At 37.3% G+C, this 17135-nt stretch overlaps 1 protein-coding gene across 3 annotated transcripts in view; it reads left to right on the top strand.

The window, feature by feature from the left end:
• Sec16 (Secretory 16) overlaps positions 1–17135 on the top strand; it is a 753833-nt gene that overhangs the window by 448315 nt on the left and 288383 nt on the right. The window lies entirely within an intron of this gene.

The raw sequence follows: 17135 nt of genomic DNA, 5'->3' as shown, positions 1-17135 counted from the left end.
ATCTCTATCTCTCTCTCTCTTTCATGTATGTGAAATGATTGAATATTACAAGAAAGCTAGCTTGTGTAATCTAGATGTTATCTGATATGGAGTTTTCAAGGGTCCCCATAGTAACTGAGTGAGATTCAATGAAAGTGAATGAGACAACAATTTTCTACTATATATCCACTTATTTCAGAATTAATCATTAGCAAATCATTTTTATGATAGAAATTATTTTTATGTAATTTTCATCAGTACGGGTAGGAGTTGTTGACCTAACAAATCACTGAAAATGGCCAATAAGATGCTGTTAAATTTATGGGAAATTGCTATAAGTTAATAATGACTAAAATATTTGACCAAACTGAATTCTGGTGGTTGTGTAACTATGGTTTTACAAGTAATATATCCCTCCTCTGTTCTCTGCATACCTCTTTGTTTCACAGAAATAATTATCTCCTAATTTACTTGGAATTATATATAAAAACAGAGATATTGATTCTCCGGATGTAGTGCTAACACTTTGCCCCTGAAGAACCGAGGAAAACTTGTTCCTCACACTTATTACAGATTCTAGATGGTTTTCTCATTCAATGTGCTGCTGTACAATAAATTTCCTTTCTGCACTCCCTTTAACACTGCAACATTTACAAAAGAAAAGATGCCCTTCTGTTGCAGACACGTCTTTTCCAAATTCATATACCAGCTGATTTAAAAGTACACTTTGTGGTGGTTTTACTTCTAGCACTTTTCTTGCGCAGAACTATAGAACACACTTGTGAGGATAATTCTGAACTGTACTGAAGCAGGAAATTAACTGTTGTTTGCATTCCCTTCTCCTTTCTGTTTGTTCTTGGCCTTAAGGTACGCAGGGGTAAATGACTGGCTGTAGGGGTACGTGCAAGGGCTGGTGCTTGAGACATGTTAGGAAATACTTTCTTCTAATTATCTGTTATTGTGTGTTTCTGCACATATCTCGGATACAGCAGATGTACAGTTATAAATCCTTTCCGTAAACCTATCTTAGTTGCCAACAACTGCTGGTCAGTTTGCATGACTATGAAAGATATTTAGCAAATTTAATCGTGTGTAAGAAAAATAATTAATGTTACTTTTGGATTTTTTCAGTCTGACAATAAAAAACACATACTTAAATTTAAACCACTTTTTAAAGTGATCTGAAAATTCTTCAAAATACTATATATTGAGCCAAAACCCTCTTGAAAAATGAAGTATTGACTGATCATCCCAAGTCAGAAAAAACTGCAAAATAATGCAAAATAAAAACTCATTATTGTGTTCTTCATTACATTGCAGAATGAATTTCTGTACTACTGAGTAATGTTCTAAAGCAAAAGATAGAAGGATTTCAACATCCCCCACCCCCACTCTTCCTTATTCATTAGTTTTGTGGAGAACATCACAACATAAGTTAACATTGGTACAAATCTCACTCTTGATTGCAGTGTTTTATTATATTGATAGGTTGCTTTCTTAGCATTAGCCACCACTTCTTTTGGTGGTACAAATATGTGGCATGGCTTAGGGATGTCCATTTTTATGTTAAAGACTTTCTCTTTCAGTGAAGGTCTGGTAACTATTTTATTTTTCCTTATCACAGAAAACATATGTTTTTCTAAACTTTTGTAATTACAAATTCATCATACAGTTGTTCTTTCTTGGTCACTGGGTGGATATGGGAAGGAATGTTACATTATCCCAGAACAAAAGAATTCTACATCACTAAACTGAACTGAACTATTCACTCAAAGACAAGTCTGATTGGTTCAGCAAGTTGTCATTCAATGGTAACTTATTGGATGCCTCCAAAATTACTTTCTGGTAAAACTGTCTAAATTCAGTGAAAAATTTGGCATAGTTTTTTGGGGTTAATGCTACCTTTATGATTTTTTGCTAGGGGCTTTACGACGCACCGACACAGATAGGTCTTATGGCGACGACCCTTTATGTTTTTGTGGAGCTGCAGTTCGAGTAAATATTTCCTCATCACCCAATTGATCTTCTCGTACATCAACTTTGAGATCTATCAAATCAGACTTTCTGCATCTCTTAACTTTCTGGGGGGGGGGGGGGGGGGATTTGAGACCCTTATTTCCAAAAGGTACCGAATCCAAAATATTCAAAATTAACATGGTGATGGTATACATATATTGGAAAGAAGCTACATAATATCAAGAGAGAAAAAAAAAGAAATCATCAAAACGGTCCAATTCCATGTCAAACAGGTAGTTGAAAATCGTCGTTGATGCCAGTAAGTACAAAATCGTATGGGGGTGAACTGACCAAAACATAACATATATCCTTGCAGCCAATGAGGAGCCATTTCTGGAACACGTGTGGCAACAGAACACTTTTTTCTTTTTTTTTTTCTTTTTTTTTTTTTCTTGACGAATGCATTTACTACTATTTAACTAATCTGTGCCCTTCGCTATAAATAACATCATTTGTTCACTGTATATTGCACCCGCCCCCTACCTAACTGGCACCGGCATGAGATCTACAGGGTCGCTGACAGGTCAAGAAATAAGAAATAAATAGGCGCTGAACTAAAGTAAGCTTAGAGGCGTACAAGGGAGGAGAAGCGGGGCATATAACTAAAAATGAGAACACCTTCGAATTAAAATATTTAACTCACAAACCGGTTTATTGAACCTTAATGATAATGGGAAATGATGCATTAAATAACACTAATGAATTATATTAAAATTTACAAATGCTGGTTGTAGGTTGTTTGTGGACCTCTGTCCGTGGTACGTGATAGAAACGAGTACGTTATCGCGAAGCGATGTATCGTGACATATAGCGAATGGAAATTTTATCATAACACTGAGGCTATATTATCGCTAACACATAAAACTAACATGCGTCCGACAACACGTCTGAGCAATCCCTATTCTAATAAAGACCTAGATTTCCCAATGAAATGACAAAAAAAAAATGAAAATACACACATATGATACAACACCTGGGATCGAACCGACCCTCGCTATTCTAGGCATCGTCAAGCTGATGGACAGAACCACCACTGACCTTATGTACAACCACACATGACATAAAAACACATACATGGTACATGATATGCAAGAAAAATACGTGAAAAGGCACTTGATCTTCCTTCTGACACTGTAGGCCTCCAATGCCTACGTTGAGCATCGAACTGACAACCTCTTGCGATGAAGGCAGGGTCCTGTAATCCCTATCTAATTATACTCGCACAATTAACAACGATTCATTGGCAAACATTACCATCATCGGTCGGGTCGCGTGTCAATTATTACACAGCTCTGCCGTGTTAGGTAAATCACATTATTTTGCCGTTCAAAGAAACCCATTTCCCTTTTAACAGCCACGTCCTTCCTTCCTCCGCTTACGGGACATTCAAACAAAAAAAAGAAAACACACTGGGCCAAGGCCAGACGGTGGTTCACCCTCCCCTAAGGGTCGACACCCACATTAACAGGCGTAACATTCCCTTTCAAAAGGAAACTGTAACACATCACTCGGACTTACTTCCACAATAAACTGCGGTCTTAAAATGACTCGCGCAAATCACCTTGAATTCAACACCTTTACCCAACAGTATCATATCATCTCACATCGCGACTCCCGTATTATAATGGTAATCTTTGCCCGATCGTTATTATTGTATTATTATTATTATTATTATTATTATTATTATTATTATTATTATTATTATTATTATTCCTGCCGTCCTACATAGCTTACCCGCTACATTCCATATACATGGTCATCGTGTGGAATCTATTCAGCAATTACAACACACTTAAGCACTCGCGCAGCAATTAACATCTGGTCACTGACTGCTAATTAATCGATGGTCGGCACATGGCTACATTTTCGTCACACGGCAATACATTAATTAATTGATTACTATCCACGCGAATGGATGTTTGACACACGCTTTAGGATCATTTCTTGATCAATTTTATCACATAATCAATTCATCTCATCACTCCCTATCTAAGTATTTCAAAGGGTGGAATTTGAGGTTGTCACTTTGGCCACTGAGTCTCGTAGTGACGTGCCTTGCGTACAGTAGTACTTACCATTTTACATACCATACACTTATCAAATTAATGAATACTCTAATAACTACTCTCACTGCACTCCCATAAACTAATTATTACTTGTCTTCTGACGCTCGTAAACAAACAGAATCTCCCAAGAAAGAAATAAATGAATGAATCTCTATCCCATGCAAGGCTAAAGTATTATATTCCCTTAATTATTTACACTCGATTACTCAGACCTGTAGTCGGTTTCCCAAGCTAAGACTTAATTACTACGCGCCCATTCCGGCGCTCTATTTCAACAGGACTACATCTTTTAATCTCTTATAGCGTCAGTTTACAATAAATATTCCCATCCCTTCTATGCATGCCAGATATTAGAACTTTGTACTCATCTCTATCACATGATGATGCCTTCGTCAACTCGGGAAGTCCATCCTGAGTTTACTCCTCCTCCATGGGCACCACGGTGATGACTTCCATTACCATTCCATCTTGAAGTTGATGAGCCATTGTTTGATGATGTTGGAGCCGCTAGCACTTAATCCTGTACAGACACAACGTCACTGTTTAATTCACACTCCGGTTAACAGCATTCAATGTGAACGTCCGGTCACGATCTCCTATGCGACTACGTAAGATTATTATATTATAGTAATCATAATAATATGACTTTTCACGTCACGGTTTTCCAAAAAGTTAACACTGGCGTCACAGAGATCAAACTAAACACTGTTTATGCAAATTGTATTATTTCACTTAAAATAGGAATTAATTTCACTTGAACAAAGACCTAACGAGGGCTTAACGGAGCATAGCTTCGCCGTCGATAAGCCGCAAACCCGGACTGACCCTTGTCCCTTCCTGCAGTAGTTTTTACTAGGGAGCGATACCCCTTCCACTAATTTGCGTAGCGCCTATTCCCGGCGTACTCGAGGTAAAATAGTACGGGTGATCGGTGACCAATATCTAGTTGGTGCGATTGAGACATAACCACTCAATTATCCTTCGGTGAATCTCTTTAAATTAATTAAAATATGTTCTGCTTCCCCTACCACACGGGGTGAAGTCCCTCCGTCGAGGACGTGTCGTGAGAATAACCAGATGGCCTCAGTACTTTTCCACGCAGAAACAACACAGTATTCTTTCTTCGGCTGAAAGTTATCACGGAAGAGGACATTAAACACTCTAAATAAATGTCCCAGTAACATTTATCCCTTTTAAATCGGGAGATGAGCCCCTAATTCGAGTTTTATTAATTTTCTACCTCGTAGGTAATTAAGTTGGCCAGTCCGATTCCAAGATGGCTCCTATATTCCGTTTCGAAAAAGTTAGTTTCCCCTCATTCTGTGAGTCTTGAGGAGGGATGTCTTCTCTCGAGTGATGTCACAGGGAATCCCCATTCGTAACCCCTCCCGGGTCTAAGTTGGCTTGGCTTCATCTGCGGGGCCCTCGCTACACAAAGGATAATACTGCGCAATAAGTCGCAGACAAAGAAATCTTGTAGAATAATTTTAAAAGACACAATTTATCTATCTTAATGGTATGAATATTAATTAGTTTCAGTATGACCTCTATTAATGATATGAATATTAATCATTTTCAGCATTCTTTCCCTTAAATAGCATTGCGTGCGTAATTACGGAGATCGATATCAACCCAAGGTCCTTGGATCATGCCCCTGTCGGGTTCAATATATAGATCCAGTCAGTTTTATGGTGATTGCAGTGAAATTTGTGGCTTTCAGAGGGAAGTATGCAGAGTTTCAGTGCCAAAAAGTACCAAATCCATCCTCTTTTCTTAAATATTTCTTTAACTTAAAAAGGTTTAAATGGAAATACTTTATAATATGGTACTGCTTTTATTCTATCTAAACAATAATAAAAGTGCTAAAATGAATTTTCACTTGAAATTATATACTTTGAGCATTTTTTCCCTCTCCTGTAAAATTTTACTTTTGGATTTGGTACCTTTTGGAAATAAGCTCAAATGGATTGTGTCTCTCCCTCTGAGTTGGACAAAAATAACTTGTCAGTCTATGAAACAAGGAAAGGATTCTCTCCATTGTTTTCTCTCAGCTTAAACTTCTAGTGTTTACATATTTGACTACATTGTGATGTTCAGCATTACAAAAGGTGCAAAATTGTTAAAGATTTGCTTTGCGCTTAGTGCTCTAATCATAATAATAGTAGAGGTCAATACACACATCTTATACATTAAACCCACTTCTTTCAAGAAATTTATCTGCAGCTCTCCATGCAAAATTATATATTAGGTGACAGGGGCAACCTGTGAAGTAACAATTCTTGTTCTGAAGAACAGCTTGTGACATGATGAAGTTCCTAACACCTATATTTACTTCGTATTGTCAACATCAAAAGCAACATAATTATTTGAGTGAATGCTGTCTTTTATTAGTACCTCTGAAATCTTGTTATAAATTGTAGCTCAAGAGTCATAGAGAAAGCTGGGAAAACTTTGTTTCCCTGCTTGATACAGACATAATGAGACCTCAGAGAAAAATGTACAAAACGTTAAAGCACTTGAACCAAGAAACAAAAAACAACCAAAAAAAGTTACACACCCTGAAACATGGATCAGATATTTTCGACATTGGTGTTCAGCAGAATGTCAGGAAGGAGGTCCAGTAAGTCAAGAAGACAGTTGAGATAATTACATTTTAGAACAACCAAACTCGGCAAATGCTGATTCTGAAGGAGTTACTCTGCCAGGGCTTAAAATGGTTCTAAAAAAACAGCAAAAGAGCTCCTAATTAGGATGAAAATAATTCAGAAATCTTTAAATACTTGATGATGAATTTTCACAAGTTTCTAAGATTTCAAAATGTGGTTTGGAATGGATATTCGCCCAAACACTGGTAAAAGGCCATGGTTATTCTGATCCATAAGCAAGGTAAAAATAATGACTTAGGAAATTATAGTGTCATTAGTCTGCTGAACTTGACCTGCAAAATTTATACCAGTATGATAAAAATTGAGCTGTACAAATACTATGATGATAATCTATAAGACCCACTGTCGGCAGCCCTGAAAATGGTTTTCTGTGGTTTCCCATTTTCACACCAGGCAAATGCTGGGGCTGTACCTTAATTAAGGCCATGGCCGCTTCCTTCCCACTCCCAGCCCTTCCCTGTCCCATCATCGCCATAAGACCTATCTGTGTCGGCATGACGTAAAGCAACTAGCAAAAGAAAAAAGAAAAAAAGAAAAAAATGTAATCTATAAATAAACAAAACAGGTTTCATAAAGCTCAATCTTGTGCTGATTACTATTTTATGATGAAAATCTTTATAGAAAAATGTAGAGAGTTTAATCTGGAAACACACATTGCATTAATTGATTTTGACAAGGCTTTGAACAAAATTAAGAGATCTAAATTAATTGACATTTTAACTAAAGACTGTTGTCAATTCACATATTTAACATATCTAAGTTATATCAGAATATTAATTTAGCATCCCTTAGGTTTGTGGACAGATAGAATGGAAATGAAGTAATAAAAGTGCCCGGAAAGGATATGGACTTTCCTCTCTGCTATTTATAATTTACGTGAATTTTGTTATGAAAGAGTACAATGGAATGTATGAATGATACCATAGAAGAGTCTTGGATCAGTCTAAAAGAAGATGGATATGCCGACAAGTGGACCTTGCCATGGTGCGGGAGTAACTTTGGAAGATCATTACTGTTATGAAAGATTGGAGGCAAGTGAAACATGACTATCTACATATTAATTAAAACCAGGAGTTAGATGCTATCTTGTTCGCAGGTGATGTTGCTGTAATTTCCCCTACCTCTTCTTGAAGTTTACACAACTGCAATGATCGTTCCACAATTTGCACAAAATTGCATCCAAGCATAATACGAGTATACTCGATGGAATCATTAAAGAAATGAAATTAAAGGAATTCAAAATTGAATTAGCAATAAATGCATGGTATCAAGAAAGCAGTGGCGAAACTACTTGGAGTCATTTGAGGGAATGCCTACCCTAAAATGTATGATTAAATTGTATAAATATCATTACAAATGTATCAGCTGTTGTTATTGTGCTAAAGCTACAATAATGTCTATTTAATATGTGCTACATGGTGACAGCGTATGATGTATTTCGCTGATTGCCCGCTAGATGGTAATAGCGGACTACTTGTTCTGACAGGGAGGCAGGATGTGACTTGACTCACCCAGGACTTTCTTTTGTTTTGTTTGCTTTACCAGCTTGGTGATTGTGAGCGGGGTGGTGAAGGAAAGTTAAGTTACCGCCCGCGCCCCTCTCTCCACAAGATCAACTGCCCGTTGAGGCATGCCTTTTCAGCTATTTGTGTGTGTAGAAACTTCCAGCGCAAAGACGGCAATAAAGCACCGTATTGTTGATCGTGTAAGTGTACACGCTATTGTATTGAATTAGTAGGCAATCAGTGTAATATTGCATTATTAGTTACAATTCAGATATGGAAACAACCAATTAAAATTCTGAGTGTCTGTTAGTTGTGTTAAAAAATATTGGCGCCATCTGGTTGAAACTCGCATTCTAATTATAAGTGAAGTAGGCCCCTTCACTAACTTTACAAGTCTTTTGAACTCTTTTAAAATGTAAACCATTCTCTTCTTGTATTTACAAAGAGAAGTGTGAAGCCAAAAACAAAAGATTATGCCTAATTTAGATATTAAGTATTTTAATGGTAAAGCAACCAGAGAAATTTCAATTTTCTTTGTATACACACTATTCGTGGTTAACAGCCTGTTCCGAAATAAAGAAGATTTTATATTATTCGTGTATTTTATTTGGTGGTGAAAAGGAATGGACTTTAAATGGGGCATTTTTTTTACAAAAAAAAAAAAAAAAAAAAAACATTCTTAGAAAAGCAGAGAAGCATCAAAATCCAATTAAACATATTCAGAATAAAGAGAGATTCCATTTACTGGTGCGCCAACTCTTACTTTTACAACCATACTGGGCATCTTCTCTTTCTTCCACTTAGCCCATGTTGGCGTTCAAGAAAATCCGCAGCTAACGTCGGAGAACATTTCAGGGATTATATTATACACAAGATTTTTTTTTTTTTCTTTACGTGACTTCGACTGAGAATTACCCTTCACCTCTCCTTCATTAGCAATATCTTAATTTAACGGACCCTTGTGTTATAAAGAACCAACTTTAAAATCATTTACTCATTATCAATTACAAGATTATCTTATATTAATTCTATAATCTATAAATAATAATGATGAATTAAATTCTTAATTACCGAGCTCAATAGCTGCAGTCGCTTAAGTGCGGCCAGTATTCGGGAGATAGTAGGTTCGAACCCCACTGTCCGCAGCCCTGAAAATGGTTTTCCGTGGTTTCCCATTTTCACACCAGGCAAATGCTGGGGCTGTACCTTAATTAAGGCCACGGCCGCTTCTTTCCCACTCCTAGCCCTTCCTTGTCCCATCGTCGCCATAAGACCTATATGTGTTGGTGCAACGTAAAGCAACTAGAAAAAAAAAATCTTAATTACAAATAGTTACTCAGAATATTATAGTATGCTTCAGATAAGTTAAATCCATCATGCCAGTATTTTTAGTATTTACATTGATATTTCTTTGAAAGTATTGTTTCGTAATTATTATCTTGACCTTGACTTTTCAGTCCACAATCATAAAACATACTATCATCTTCCAAGGTCTTGTCTTCATAAATAAAAAATAACTCCTCTCCTTGCAGTCTGTTTGGATTGAAATTACTTAACGAAAATTATCCTGACCTCACATAAATTACAATTCATATCTCCTATGCCTCTTATTGAATGATAAAAATTCAAGAATTCTTTATGTTGATATTAAAAAATAAACAATTCAATTAACATGCTAGAAAGTATAGAAATTATACAATAAGAATGAAATAAAATTCTTTAGGATAATAAAATTCTTTATGGTTACCAAGAATGTTTTTTAAGAGAAAATATATCATTCGTCTTTGATGTATGCGATTAAATTATTATTTAAACATACACAGAATAAGATCTGTTTCATTACTGTAGCTTTCAATGGCTACCTATCATAATATAAAATTTAAAATTTTTTATTAATCATGACTAGATATACTCAAAATATTTCCTAAGAAATGGGTAAAATTTTCCTAGATAGCTTCAACAAGTTTGTTAACAGGTTGTATTTCAGTCATATCACTTCATAAAATTCAATCATGTGATTGCAAGTTGACAAGGAATACCATAGATGAAACTTCCTAATTCTTTAATAGTGATAGGCTAACACAATGAAGACACTAAAATCGTATCTGACATCAATGATCTGCTATTTCAGCTTAAATCAGCTTAAACTTTAAATAAAATATGAAATTATTTTTGATGGCCATAATCTATTATTAATATGCAAGTCCATTATCAAATTGCCATTGCTAGATATTATAGGTTATTCCATATTTCACATCATTACTAGCATCTATTATAACCTTGATCCATATGTGTGTTACTTAAACTTTCATTAATAAACCTTACATAAAATTCTTTCCTCATACATCATCATATTTATCATAATTCAACTACATTATCTGAGAATATATATTGTTCATTAATCTCACATTCCTTACCTCATATTTTCATCATATCTTTATACTGCTGCATATGCAAATATTATTTAATCAATTCAGTGTAGCGCTCAACTCACATAACTCAGTAACATTAATATTTTATGGATCAACAACTACCATATTCCTAGCAATATGCACTTCACTTGTTAAAACATTACAATATTTAACCTCTATTGACTTATGTTTGGCAATAAGTTGTCAATATTTATGACCTTGGTAACCTTTAACTTGATATGAACCAATATAGTACTTCATATTCATCAAAACACACTATCTTTGATATAGCTCCTTGAGAATAAACTGAAATACTGTTAGCATAACACTTCATTGCCACAGGCATCTTTCCCTACACTTGGATGTGTTTAAATATTTTGGAAGACTACCTATAACATTCCTTAAAACATCACTATTAGTACACTCGCGCTGAAACTACATATTTACCGGGCGAGTTGGCCGTGCGCGTAGAGGCGCGCGGCTGTGAGCTTGCATCCGGGAGATAGTAGGTTCGAATCCCACTATCGGCAGCCCTGAAGATGGTTTTCCGTGGTTTCCCATTTTCACACCAGGCAAATGCTGGGGCTGTACCTTAATTAAGGCCACGGCCACTTCCTTCCAACTCCTAGCCCTTTCCCATCCCATCGTCGCCATAAGACCTATCTGTGTCGGTGCGACGTAAAGCCCCTAGCAAAAAAAAAAAAAAAAAAAGAAACTACATATTTAAAACACTTCTCGAAGATATAACATCCTATTCCTTATTAAACAACACAATCAACAACTCGCTACAAGACAGTAAAAATATAATTAATTTTAAATATAATTTGTAAAACTTATTCTGCGTGTGTCTATGGGCTGGGATAGTTGTTGCTTTGTCCTTCCTTGGGAACGTTCATTTCTAGACTACGGTTCTGTCATTTCTGAGTCTCAGTAGTTGGATTTGCATTCACGGGAACAGTTGGCTGGATCCCGTCAGACGTCGGCCCCATCTCCAGTTTAGCAGGCCATCATGTTTTCAGACATATGCATGAAGAACATATCCAAAGACAACGTTAATTTCATATTCTTCTTAATTACTAAGCCTTCTTGTACTATTACTACATTTTAAAAGGTAGAATGTGACGTCAAAAGATCTGCCATAGTAGCTTCAGTGATATAATGGTAGCTTAAAATCATCTTATTTAATGTTAATACGCTTTAAATGTTGGTGTTTTCTTAAAGTCTTTCCTAAGAAACTCTTGTTAATCTTCAGTGCAATCCTAGTATGTGCGCAGCTGTTTTTTTATCTCCTTCTGAATATGTCGCTTGAGATCTCCTATTATTTGATATGCACAGCGTTAAAATTTCATATTTATCGATAAATTTTGGAGTTTTCTTCTTGAAATCTGTTATTTTCTTCACGTAACTTGTCTCTCGTAATTCACCATGGCATATTTCAATGCAGTGTTCGATTGTTCTCTCTGTTGATTTTAACAATTTGAAGTTAACACATTCATCTCAGTCATGGCCACTTTGATTCCTCTTGTCTGTATCTTTTAACTCGTATTTTCTGCCGTTTGATATACGAAACTTTTAGTGTTATTCACGGCAAATGACGATTTTAACATTCCGTTTTAAGTAATTAGGGCAATGAAATGGTACACTGAGATGCAGGAGGATAGAATATTCTTTATCTGAAGCTACAAGAATTCAAGCCGTTAAACGTAACGAAGTCGTGAAATAAAATTGACTTGTTGTTGAGGAACTTTCTTAGAAAAGAAGAGCTTGGATTTCGAGGTAATTTTGAAGGGGAAGACTCGATCAGCAGGGGTATTTACCTAGAGTTGTTACATCTTCTTTCACCCACATCGGGCTTTAAAGACACATCAAGCAAAATACAGAATGAATTAATTGAGCCTGTAACTCCATAATTCAGGAGACGATCAAAGCAGAGTTAGATTCTTGTGATTTCATTGGTATTCAGGTGGATGAGACCTTAGATGTATCAAAAAGATTTCAAGTCAGTGTAATATTCCAGTTCTGCTCAAAACTGGACCCCACAGTAATATTCACCAGTTTTTATGATGTTTCGATTGAGAAGGCTGCATCGGGCTTATCAGAATTAATTGTCAATATTCAGCGAAAGTGGGGAGTCGTTGATAAAGTCGTATGTCAATCATATGACGGGTGCTCCACAATGGCAGGAAAACATGGGGGTGTTCAGCATGAAGTTAAACAAGTTTGCCCAAGGGCACGATTTCTACACTGTTATGCCCACCAGTTAAACCTTGTTCTTCTCCATTGCTTCAAAACAATAAAATCAGTCAGGCTCTTCATTCATAATCTGGTAGCATTTCATTAATTTTTTGTAGATGCTCAAAGAGAGCTCATCTTGTGGAATCCAAAGGATTCAGACTTCCACAAGCATGCACTACCCGTTGGAGCTTTCATTTCAGAGCAGTCTGTACAATATTTTCACTCTATGATGATCTAAGGCCGGCCCCATGGTGTAGGGGTAGCGTGTCTGCCTCTCATCCGGAAACCACGGGTTTGATTCCCGGCCAGGTCAGGGATTCTTACCTGGACATGAGGGTTGGTTCGAGGTCCTCTCAGCCTACGTGATTACAATTGGGGAACGATCTGACGGTGAGATGGTGGCCCCGGTATAGAAAACTAAAATACCGGCCGGGAGGATTTGTCCCACTAGAACATCACCTCGTAATCTGCAAGCCTTCAGGCTGAGCAACGGTTACTTGGTAGGCCAAGGCCCATCAGGGCCATATTGCGATGTTTTTTACTACTACTATTATTATTATTATTATTATTATTATTATTATTATTGTTGGCTTTTTTTTAATGATGATCCAAGACAGGTGTGTGAAGACACTGCAGAGACTGATGAGGGTTGGGATAGTGAGTCGTACAATTCTGCTGTTGAGTTGCATAACATGCATTTGCTCTATCTTTATAGAGACATTTTTATTTATACAGACCATTTCCTTGCTCTACTGCAACATAAAATTACATCTGATGTACTTCTGTCCAATACTGAAATTAAGAAAACCACTGGTATCCTCAACGACATGCGATCAGAAAATACAATATCCTCTTGTGTTGAAAAATGTTGTAAAATAACTAATGATATAAATGTAGATGACAGGACATAACAAATGCTCAAAAAGTATCATGTGAGGTTCTTAACACCTTAATTATGCAAATGGAAATACGGTTTGACGATTTTGAAAACATTCGGTTTGTTGAGTTGTTGGATCCAACTCACTTTGTAGTTTACAAAGAAAGCTTTCCTGCTATAAAACTGAACAATCTAATGAACATACACTCCTCTTTTAATAGAGAAAGATTGGAAAATGAATTGATAAACATTTATTTCGATATAGAAAAACATTTGTCCCTTCCAAAATTTGACATTATATTGTCTTCGATGACCTTGAACCAGTGTATGTGGAAGTGTCAAAATTGATTCACTTAATATTAACATTTCCTGTGACCACGGCTTCCTCTGAAAGGCGTACGAATACTCTGAAGGGAATAAAGAAATACTTACAAAGACTCAGCACCATTTCTATTGAGAAAAAGCTTGTGAAGGAATTGATGAGTGGTCAGCTATTGAAGGACGATGTGACTGACGATTTTGCAACCAAGAAACCTCGACATTTGTAACTACTCTACAAGAAACTTTAAGATTTCCTGCATACGCGTTCTTTAACTAACAGCTTTGCCACTGCAAGAAAGGTGGAAAAATCATGTTTGAAAAATATGTGCAGGAAGATTTTCCAGAGAAATTCTCAAGTATTACCCTAAAGGAAGAAGATCCATCGCTCATCCAGTGGGAGGTTGGTGAGAGAATGCTTTATAGGATTGTAACAGGTCACTAGGTATAATATGTGAAATGATGATGATGATTTGTAGCTGCTGTATCTCCAGTACCTGTGGCAGGGCACATGTCCAGAAAATGGCTCACAACTTTCTGTAATCTTCTTTTTAAAATGTGTACAGTCGTCTCCTCCTTCTCTTCTTCTTCTCCTTCTTCCATTCCCTTTTCCAGATTCTCTCTGAGTAGGGTAGTGTACCAAAGCCCTCCAACTTACTCTACCTTTCCACCACTCCTTTTCTAGTACTTTATTGCTATCGATTCCTTTATTTGCAATACAGTCCACAACAGAACTCCATCTCATTCTAGGCCGTCCCTAGGCCTCTTTGCAGTCCCTGTATCCATGAATGTTCTCTTTGGTATTCTCTCTCCTGGCATTTTCATCATTTGTCCAAACCATTTTAGCTTTGCTATATCAATCTCCTTGAAGTTCACACACTCCCATGCTTCTCCGTACTTCCTCATTTCGTATTCTATCTCTTCTTGTCTTTCCCTACAGTCAATGGTTTAAGTTTTTCAAGACCAGTGTCATTTGAAACATCTACAAGAACTGAAAGTGAATGAATTTGTACATGTTGCACCAACTGAGTATGAAAATATGATGCAATAGCCCTATTCGTAATGCATGTATGAGGGCTGGAAATAAAGTAGTGGCGATGCAGTCCAGACACTCACAGGTGATCGGGCGTGCGCAAGTAGGATATGGGAGCGGTCAGGCGGCATTGTTGTCAATGTGTAGTGTGCATTTGATAGGCATCCAGTTGAGAGTGTTGTTGCTGTATGTCATTGAAGTGAATAGTGTCGATTTCACCGCTCTAAACCATGTTTTCAGAAGGTGGAATTTTCGTGGATTAAAATCAAGGTTGCTCATGGCAAAAATGCATCAGAATGTTATAGAGGATTATGTGAAGCCTGTGGCGAGAATGCATTACTGTATAGGATGGTTGCACGATGGGTCAAGGCGTTCCATGCGGGTCAGAATGAGACTGCTGACTCCGCACGAGTCGGCTGTCCTTCCTTCCGTTTATCGGAGGTATTTCTAGGACTTCGTTCACCAATATCCGGCTGTGAGACATATCTTCACGGATGGTTCTAAAATTTTAGATAATGTTGGTTGCTCTTTCGTCATTGATGATATGAGCACAAAGATCTCGCTTCCTAAAGTGTGTAGCATGTATACTGCAGAGCTTTACGCCATCTTAGAGGCTCTGCTGTTTGCACTGCGTGACGAAAGAAGCCACTTTCTTATGTGTACCGATTCGTTAAGCTCCCTGCAGTCTATTGAAACCTGTTTCTCGCAACACCCACTGGTACAGCAAATACATGACCTTCTAGCCAGGTTGGGGGATGCTGGCACCAGAATCACTTTCGCGTGGCTTCCAAGCCACGTTGGGATTGTGGGAAACAAACTTGCGGATGAAGCTGCAAAGGAAGCTGTAGTTTTACCTGTACCTGCTAAGGATATTTGTTCTCAGCTACGTCGAACCATCTTGGCATCCTGGGAATCAGAGTGGCTAGATATCCGAACTCCCAACAAGCTGAGAACAATTAAGAAGACAACTACCGTGTGGCAGTCCTCTTTCTGACCTTCATGGAGAGAGGCCATAGTACTGTGTAGGCTGAGGATAGGTCATTTACAATCCACGCACTCTTATCTCCTAAAGAGGGAAGACACACCCCCCCGCCCCCCTTCCCCTCAGGGTGTTCTTGTGGTGCCAACTTCACCGTGGCCCACATCCTCACAGAGTGCGCCGATCTCTCTGGCCTAAGACGGAGCCTCGGCCTGCAGGAAGCACTCGAACGCATGCTAGCCGATGACACGGCTACTGCTGATCTCATCATCCACTTTATGTGTGACAGTGGACTTATCAAGGGTATATAAATTACAAGTTTACTGTTACTCAGGGAACGTTCGTTCCCTTTTGATACGTTAGTAATCTTTTCAGCGTAATTCTATAATTGGTTTTTGTTTTATTTTGTACTGCGTTTCCAAATTCCTTTGTTGAATAAATTTGTTTTATATTTGAAATTTCTTTTCCACTAATTTGTTCAGAGAGGATGATTACCTCATTGTACTTCCTCTTAAAACAAAAATCACCACCACCACCATCCTTCCTCAAGATCAGATTGACATCATGAGTGATACCAATATAATTGATCCGTTATTCTACTTATTATTATACTAGCATCTATCTGCAGCTTTGCCCGGCTTTATTAATTCAACTGTTTTATATAATAATAAAAAATTTTCTTATAGAGTTCTCGGTTGAGCTATATTAGGGTACTTCAAAATGGAGCTAAGCTATATAGTGCGTTTGCCTTTCCAGCTCTTGAACAAACCACGTACAGTTGACAATGGGAGAAGCAGCCTTTTCGAAGATGGAGTCCTGCAACTTTAAGAGATTGTTCTTGTGCCTTGTTGATGTTCATAGCAAAACTGAAACAAACGGGGAACTGCAGACATCTAAACTTAAACTGTATATCCGAAGAAATTATTCGAATCCGAGGAATGAATATTACTCTGGTCGCGGCATGCCCAATCATGTGAATGGCTTCAATAATATTAGTCATCAGTTTGAGTCGTGTTCATTGCAGAGGGCAGGATTCTTATTCTTAAGCCA

The sequence above is a fragment of the Anabrus simplex genome, chromosome 1 (assembly GCF_040414725.1).
Source record: "Anabrus simplex isolate iqAnaSimp1 chromosome 1, ASM4041472v1, whole genome shotgun sequence".
Taxonomy (NCBI): domain Eukaryota; kingdom Metazoa; phylum Arthropoda; class Insecta; order Orthoptera; family Tettigoniidae; genus Anabrus; species Anabrus simplex.
This window is presented reverse-complemented; position numbering and strand designations above follow the sequence as displayed.